The 9,066-nt window shown below is 38.3% G+C and overlaps 1 long non-coding RNA gene across 1 annotated transcript in view; it reads right to left on the reverse strand.

Annotated features, from left to right (window-relative positions):
- LOC113600470 (uncharacterized) overlaps positions 1-9,066 on the reverse strand; it is a 48,212-nt gene extending 39,146 nt beyond the window's left edge. The window contains exons 1-4 of the long non-coding RNA XR_003421459.2: positions 5,980-9,066; positions 3,393-3,447; positions 2,333-2,427; positions 1,943-2,063 (exon numbers count right to left, since the gene is read on the reverse strand). This is a non-coding gene — a long non-coding RNA (uncharacterized LOC113600470). The remainder of the gene's footprint in view (positions 1-1,942; positions 2,064-2,332; positions 2,428-3,392; positions 3,448-5,979) is intronic.

The raw sequence follows: 9,066 nt of genomic DNA on the forward strand, positions 1-9,066 counted from the left end.
TTGACCTTTGAATAACATGGGTTTTAACTTCACAGATCCACTTACATGTAGATTTTTAAAAAGAGAGTTGAAAGCAAAAGCCACAAGGCATTTATTTATAACTGCCCACCCAAGTTTCCACAGGACTGAATCAAAGCCAACTGGCCCAGAGATCTCACCTGCTGTCTTCTGAGTACCCATGGAAGCCAGCGCTGAAGCTTTCACCAGCCTCCAGGGCTAGGACTGGGCAGGGCTGTGGACTGCCCTGTGTGCAGGATGGAGTGGTTTGGTGAGCAATCCTAACTGGAAACTCCAGTTCTCAGGTCTCCAAGGTTTCTGGTCTCGGCTGGAAAGCACCCTTCCCCCCCGAGAGGCACCCCAGCCAGCGTCCTCCAGAGGCCAGGCACTCCTGTGTGTTGGCACCTGCTGTTGGCCACTGGCTGGGTACACCTCAGGCATAAGGCGCAGCTGTACTCTGCCTCCTGTGGGCCTGTCCTGTGCCTCCTGCTGCAGATCCAGGCCACCAGGCTGCAGAACATTGTGATCCTGGGGCCAGCTGCTTCTACCGTCCCTGTCCTGCTGGGCCACCTAAGGCAGGTTTTTCTCCCCCAAATCAATACACACACGCTATTGTAAATGCATTTTCTCTTCTTTGTGCTTTTCTTAATAACATTTCTTTTCTCTAGCTTGCTTTATTGTAAGAATACAGTAAAATACATATGACATACAAAATACGTGTGAATCCACTGTTTATGCTATTGGCAAGGCTTCCAGTCAACGGTAAGTGAGTTCTTAGTAGTTAAGTTTTTAAGGGGTCAAAAGTTATACACAGATTTTTGATTGTAGGAGAGTGTTGGTGTCCCTAACCTCTGCATTGTTCAAGGGCCAACTGTATACAGTAGAGTATAATTAACTATCATCACTGTGCTGTACATTAGGTTTCCAGACATATTCATCTTACATAACTGAAATTTTATACTCTTTGACCAACATCTCATTTCCTCTTCCTCATAGCCCCTGTCGACCACCATTCTATGAGTTTGACTGTCTGAGATTTTTCATGTAAGTGGTATCATGTAGCATTTGTCTTTTTGTGTCTGGCTTTATTTCACTTAGCATATGACCTCCATGTTCATCCACGTGGTTGCAAATGGCAGGATTTTCATTTGGTCCACCAATCCCACTGCTAGATATATATCCAAAGGAACTGAAATCAGGATCTTGAGAGATGTCTTCTCTCCCATGTTCACTGTAGCCAAGACATGGAATCAACTCAATGTCCATTTATGAAAGAATGCATTGAAGAAGGTGGTATATACATTAGATGGAATATTAGTGTTGAAACAAGTTTCCTTTCTAAATGAAATTTATTTTTTCACTTTGTTGTTTCACATTTGAACAAGGTTAACGATGTAAGTTGTTAAACACAGTATCCGACATTTAGTAAACACTGAGAATGAATTAGACTTCATTGTAATGCTAGTGGGGATTGTCTTTGGAACTGTTCCCAGCTTTTCCTCGAACACGCTTGTACCAGTTTGGAGAGGGGCAGTCATGGAACTTGTGTTGTGTCAGGGCAGAGCTCAGAAACTAATCCTGGAAAGCTGCATATGAACATATCTAACATAAATATATATAAGAAACCATGGTGGATGTTCAAAAGGCAGTGTATCAAAGTGGTTAAGCTTCAGCTCTAGAGTCAGATCATCTAGATCCATGTTCTAATGGGTGTGTAATTTTTTACAAATTGCTTCATGTTTCTATGTCTCATTTTCCTCACCCACGAATACAAATAATCTTAGTATCTACTGCATAGGATTGTTTTAACAGTAAGAGTTAATATAGGTTCGATTCTTTGAGCTTTTCTGGCACATAGGAAGAACTGAATTAGTGTTTGTGATTGTTATAATGAATACCTTTTAGAAAGGAAGAAGTTAAGGCTTAGAAAAGTCAAGCAACTCACTCAAGGTGACACAGCCAGGGAGTAGAAGAATTGAGTCTTGAACCTAATTCCGTCTAATTCCAAAGCCTGTATTCTTTTCCATTATTTTAGTGTTTCTCAAATTTGAGTGATGGATAGACTCCTTTTAAAAGAAACAGAAGTTCTGTTTAATATCAATGTTGATTTGTAGTATTTTTGTTATAACGCTGCTAAAATATATGCAACACTAACCTAGATGTAACTTCTTATGCCTATAAATCATCTAAGCTATAAAATTTAAACACATTTACTAAGTAAATGCAAACAAAAGTTGCAACCCAGTAAAATTCAATTTGGTAACATTTATTTCATGTGATGGATGTTGTTGTTTTCTTGAAAGTGAAACCACTCACAAAGGAACATGGTACTCACTGTTAAGATTCAAGTTCTTTTGCGGTCATCACGCCCATACATCTGTGTGTTCTGAGATCAGTCATTTTTTCCACCACTCTTCTCTGTTCCAACTACTGTGAAACCATAACATGATGTCATTTGGCCTCCACTTGGCAGAAATGCACCATTTACATAGTAATTCTGCCTCCATTTCTTTTTCACTTTAGCCCAAGATGAAGTGGAACTATTTGGGTGCAACAAATTAAAAAAAAAAAAAACCACTATCCAATATGGGACAATTATTGGTTGTGAGGTTGCCATCAGATGGTCAAAAATATGCCTATGTACATATTTTTAAATTGCCACTGACATGAAATTCCCAAATTAAAAATTCTCATGGACCCTTGGGAATACGCTCAGGGATCCCCAGAGAACAAAAGATCTTAGTTTAGGAAATTCTGAGCTGCTCTCTGTCTCCTCTCTCCTGTCTAGAAGGAGAATTCATTTATGCCATAAATAACTTAGGATAATGTTTGAGTCATGCTAACGTAGAGCTGACTGGAAGGAGGTAAGAAGCAATAGTTTCAAGTTTGCCTACAATGGAAAGTGACAAAGCTATTTTTTCTGAATATGCAGAATCGGCAATGTTGGGGAGGGATGATTTTTATTTATGACTTCCTGTGGCGGCTGAGAAAAAAGGAGTCACAGTCATGGATGACTATTATTTTACTCTTTTTAAAGGGACGATCAATGACTAATGCTTATCTGGCATGTTACCATTTATAAAGGGCTTTCTCCAGCTTGATATCTCCCACCTTCAACCACACCCAGATGAAAAAATTTCTCAACGCAAGCATCATGAATTAGGGAGCTGATATTTAAACCAGGTGTCCTAACTTCAAACCTCCCTACATTCTGCAATACCACGCCACTCTACATGCATTCTCTTCTGGACACAAATGGGAGAGAAGGCGTCATATATTGTACGTTATTCCTGAATTTATCTCTCCAGAGGCAAGCGGCCTGAACTTTCACAAAAGTCATAACAAAATGTTAACAGCATGGGACTCTGGACTTATGTTCCATCTTCATCACTTACCAGCTCTGTGATGTTGGAAAAGTTATGTAAACCCTCCAAGTTGCAGTAGCCTCATCTGAAAAATAAGAAGGCATACCCTTTTCATGGGGTTATTTGAAAGATTAACCATGAAAATATATATTAAGAGGTTGGCACAATACCCGTGTGTGGCACTAATAACATATAACGTACGGTGCTTACTCTTTGCCAGACACTCTTTAAATGCTTCACATATTAGCTCAATTAATCCTCATATAACAACACTTTGAGTTAGATATTATTTTCTTCCTATTTGGCAGATGGGGAAACTAAAGGACAGAGAGATTAAGTGAGTTGTCTAAGGTCACACATTTGGAAAGTTTTGGAGGTGGAAATCTTAACCCAGACCTACGGACCCCAAATCTATGTTCCGGAGTCCATGCTTATTGGCAGGCTCTCCACTATCTCACCATGTTTGCTAGCTCTAAGTATTGTAACTACAGAAAGGGATTCTCTTTATTTAGTCTCCCATCCTGCCGTCTATCTAAATCTTCATGGCCACTTTTCAGATCTCTTTAAGCTCCTTCCTGAAATACTGCAACATCACTCAAATCTTTTACACAATTATAGTCTTAGCTCCATCTAATCAATTTTCCACATTGTAGCCAGCACCATGTTTAGTATAACCATTTCTCCTCCTCATTACAACCTCTCTAAGGTTAATCATTACCCTCAGAATATTGTCATGATAGGAGCCCTGTTTTCCTTTCCAATCTCATCCCCTTCCACCTCCTCCCATTTGACATTCTAGGAATCCAGACTATTTGTAGTTTCCTGAATACGCCATTCACTCTCATCATACTCAGAAGCATTTTTCCTATGAATCTGACCACACTTCTACGAATGGCTAACTTCTTCATATCCTTTAAAAATCATTTTAAGCATCTCTCTTTTGCAAGAAGTCTTTCCTGATATCCTTACTTTATTCCTGAATTCTAGATGTGATTATATTCACATTTACAAAGCAGGAATGTATTCTAATTCTCAAAAAAGCACCCCCAAATACTAATACTATCAATTGCTATGCAGAACTATGACATCATAGAGGGTTTTATATCAGAGTCACTTTGAGAAAATACTAAATAGCAACTGAGCTAAATATTATCACCAGATTTCCTGCTGAAACAATAGCAGTGTTGAGTGAATCCAGCCTTGGTTGTGTTCATGTAGCAAGAAATCTTTGTATACCACTTTGTGATCATCAAAGCTCAGAAGATGTTTTCCCAAGATCTTCCCACCTTTTATTTATTCCTCCCACCCCTCATTCCCTTGTTATTAAGTTCATGTTTGTCAAGGAAAAAAAAAACTGGCTTTTTTATATCTGATTTGTTTGCACTTGACTCATCAAAAATGTTTGTAAAGAGCCTTGATGTCCAAGAAGACTCTGGAGCCTCTTGGTAGGTCTTTAAGACATTTCCCCCCCCAAGAACTGAGAGACTGTTTCTGGGCAAATCAAGTAAATGGGAACTTCAAATAACTTAAGACTGTTAAAGGGATCAAAATATATGCATGAACATGCTGGCATGTGCTCTCATGTTCTTAAGTTATGTATCCATGCACAAAGTTTTTGATTTCTCTCTGAATTTCAGGAAACAGGTTGTGGCACAGCTTGACCCAAGGAACCCTTCTTAAACTATTACACAGTTCCCTAGGTCCTAATGGGATTCCTTCGTCCTTGATGCCACTAACATTCTGAAATCAGAAGGTACCGTTTGCCAGAGAACAATTAATCTCAGAATTTCTTTCAGAATAGCCTTTGGCTTACTGCCACCTAAGGTAGAGCAGGGTCCTCCCTGCCAATTCACCTGGATTCTTGCTTCCTGGCTATGCCAGGTAGTCTGGCCCAGCTTGTGGAAGAGTGAGCAAGCAAGCCTCAGAAAAGATAATGCAATCCATGTGTCCCAGCATAAATGTCTCTGTTTTTACCACATGGCCGTAAGTCATTTACTCAAAGGTTCCAAATTATATTTTAAAAGTTCAACAAATAGTTCATTGTACAAGAGACTTGGGCACTTAATTAGAAACTGCAATACTTTGCTCATTGTATGTAATATTAAATGGCCCTTTTCTTCCATTATCCAAACGTTGTAGGTAATTTATCATGTAAGATGTCTTGTGCAGTACACTATGAAAGTATTGCAGCTACATACAAGTTACACAATTATGGCCTCGTCTGAGAAAAGGGTTTTCGAGAACACTTCCTTAATAGTTCTTCTTGGTCGCTTACTCTAATCCTTACCAAACCACAGGATGTCCTAACTTTTAAACTTACCACAACAGCAACAAAGCCCCCATCTAGTTACTAAACACTCTGGGAGGCTTCCTTTTTGGAATTCAGTTTCAGTTCTCTGCCTTTGCAAGCCACTAGAGGAAAATCATCGTATTGTTTCAAAGCCAGAGAACAGAAACTGAATTCAGTCACCTCCTTGGATGTATTGACACCATGACATCCTGATTTATCATTCCTAAACCTATTACCCTCTTGCACCACTCAGTAACCCTCGTAGAAAGGAAGATACAGACACATATTCCCTGCCTTTACATATCTGAATGAGAACTAGAAACGTACCTAATGCCAAACAGCTGGATATGTGAATGCATCCTGATGCTTCCCTTTTTTATTCCATTTTCAGCCAGATGTTTGGCATCACAGAGACAACACCTAATGTTTCTAAAAAGAGTTTCAAAAATATTCTGACTCTTCAGATTGGGGAGATGGGAAAACAGAGAACGAGTAAGATATGATTGAAATCTATACAATCATGAAGGATTTGAGTAAGTTGGCTCTAACTCATTCACGAGATCTCAGAATACTAGAAACATCCTTTGAAATTTGAGAGACTTTAAGCAACAAACAAAAAGACAAATGAGTTGAGAATAAACATATGGAACTCGTTACCCCAGAGGTAAGGAATGAAGATACACATACTAATTCAAAAATATTTATATATGTTCACAGACAATCAACAGAGTTATTAAAGGCAACAAAAATATTTGGGTACACTGCAAAATTTTGAACATTGGTGCCATGGAGGACAATTCTGACTTTTAGTGCACATTCCTTGGAGTAACTGTTTGTATCCATATGCCAGGTTGGTTGAAATCCAGTTTGGCAATTGTTATTTGCATGGTAGCTGCTTATAATTACTTGTTGAATGAATATTAATATGTATAGTGCTTTCAAGTACTTAAACTCTTACATATGCATTCTCATTTTATCCTTATTATAATGCTTTCATAGTGAAAAGGAGGAAAATTCCCAAGAGAATTTAGATGGAGGTAGCATGGGGAGAGAATGATTATGGCCGAGTAATAACAATTTTGAGCTCTGGAGTCAGAACTTTCTAGAACCCTGGCTCTACAAATCACAGTCTTTATCACTTTAGACAAGATACTTAAACTCTCCAAACCTTAATTTCCTTGTGGGTAAAAATGAAAATAATGAAAAGTCTACCTCATAGGGTTTCTGTGAGAATTAATGAGATATCTCATATAAAGCATACTGCTCAGTGCCTCGCACATAGTAAATACTCAATAAATACAAGCTATTTTAGAGATAAGAACATTTATTTGCAAAGATATTAAGTAGTCTCATTATCCCACAAAACATGGCTTGTTAATTGTAATACTAAAAATCAAACAGAATTCTTTGGAATCTGAACACTCTGTTATTTCCATGTGCCTGGCATAAGCTATTGGGCCAAAGACAAATGACTGGACTGGGTTGTCTAAGAAGAAAGAACCCTGGCATTGATTTTGAAGGAGCCTCCCCATATGATGACAAATATGAACTCTATAACTCATTAAGTAGTATATATTTTACATGGGCTTCTGTTTGCTTTATGATGAAAAATATCCAGTTTATTTATGACTGATGACAGTTAGCCGTATGTTTGAATTGTGAGCTTACCAAAATCATCTTGGCAATGTTTGCTATAGAGGAAATAGATTCTATCTACAGTTTTAAGTAACAACCAATACTTGCGTTTATAGAAGATGTCTTAGGGGTAGAAGAGGATTAGACGAAATGATCCTAAGGGAACATTGTAGAAGTGCTCCTTAGCATCCATTTTCCAAAGAGGCTAACATTACCGAACAAGTTTAGCATGAAAATTAATGTTCTTTCCAAGATGTCTTCCAAAATAATCCAGCTAGTGTGTTTGGATAATAGAAAAAAATGATCCTTTATAACATCCTTTTTAGTAAAATACAATCACCAAAAACATTTCATCCACAATGTGATTTTTTAAAAAATGTTTATTTATTTTTGAGAGAGAGGAGGGCGAGGGGCAGAGAGACGGGGACAGAGGATCTGAAGTGGGCAGAGAGTCCAATGTAGGGCTCAAACTCATGAACTGTGAGATCATGACCTGAGTCAAAGACAGATGCTTAACAGACTGAGCCACCCAGCTGCCCCATCTACGACGTAATTATTTGTAATTAAGGGTATAATGTGTTTAGCCACAGTTGATTTCACATTTCTCTCACTCTAAATACAAGCAAATCAGGCTATTACATAGTATGGGCCACATTGATCTCAATTTCTCATCTTATTTTCACTAGACAACTGCCCCCACTACCACCACAACCACCATGTGGAACATGCATCTAATGGTACAAACCAAAAGAATAAACCAAAGGTGGGAATTGTGTCAGTTAATTCTTGCTGTGTAACTATCACCCCAAAACATTTTGGCTCACACACAAAATTTATTATTCCTGACAATGCTGTGAGTTGGGCTGAGCAGTTCCATCCTAGGCCCACTTAGCAGCTCAGCTGGGGATGGGTGGTCAGGATGGCATTCCTCACAAGTCTGGTTGTGGGTTCAGTGTTAGTGGGGTGACAGGCCACATGTCTCTAATTATCCCACAGCCTCGCCCAGATTTATTCACGTGGTGATGGTTGCAGGATTCCCAAGAGCAGTAAGAAGAAAGTCCTGATAAACAAGAGATTTTCAAGCCTTTGTTCATGTCATATTGTTAATTGTCTCATTGGACAAACAAGTCATGAAGGCAAGCTCAGATAGAGGTGTGGTTAAGCAGACTTTGATTCAGTGGAACGAGTTGTAAGTTCTTATGGCAAAGACGATGACATTAAGAGTCATGAAGTGCTGAGGTGATACTTCCTCCATACCACAGACTATGACACTATCTTACCAGAATTTTCTACCAGAAGTTGTTCTGCATTCACAAAGAACCTTCACAATCATTCTGTATTTCATCCTCTTGAAAATTTTGGAGGGAAGATCAATGATGAAGATAGGCATTTAAGTTCTAATCTTTAAACAAGTTAGTTGTGTGACCTTGGTCTAGCCACTTAACACCTCATTGTCAGATAGAATTACAACAGCTTCTGTGTCATGACATTGCTCAGAGAATTAAAACAGACGATTTTGTGTAAATTATTTAGCACAAGCTCAAATTATTAGCCTTTAAGTTTTTGTTATACATTGAAAAATACTCTCTGAGCACTTACCACATTCCTTTGAATCAGTGTAGAATATTTCTAAGGATTTGTTTAGGTGACATTATTGAGCCAAATTATCTATACTTTATTCTAGCGTTTACCTCTTTCATTTTTTTTTCTTTTTTTAGTGTAGTTGACATAGAATGTTACATTACTAGCTTTAATTTGAGGCAAATAGCTTAGAATTTT

This window comes from Acinonyx jubatus, chromosome F2 (genome assembly GCF_027475565.1).
Source record: "Acinonyx jubatus isolate Ajub_Pintada_27869175 chromosome F2, VMU_Ajub_asm_v1.0, whole genome shotgun sequence".
Classification (NCBI taxonomy): domain Eukaryota; kingdom Metazoa; phylum Chordata; class Mammalia; order Carnivora; family Felidae; genus Acinonyx; species Acinonyx jubatus.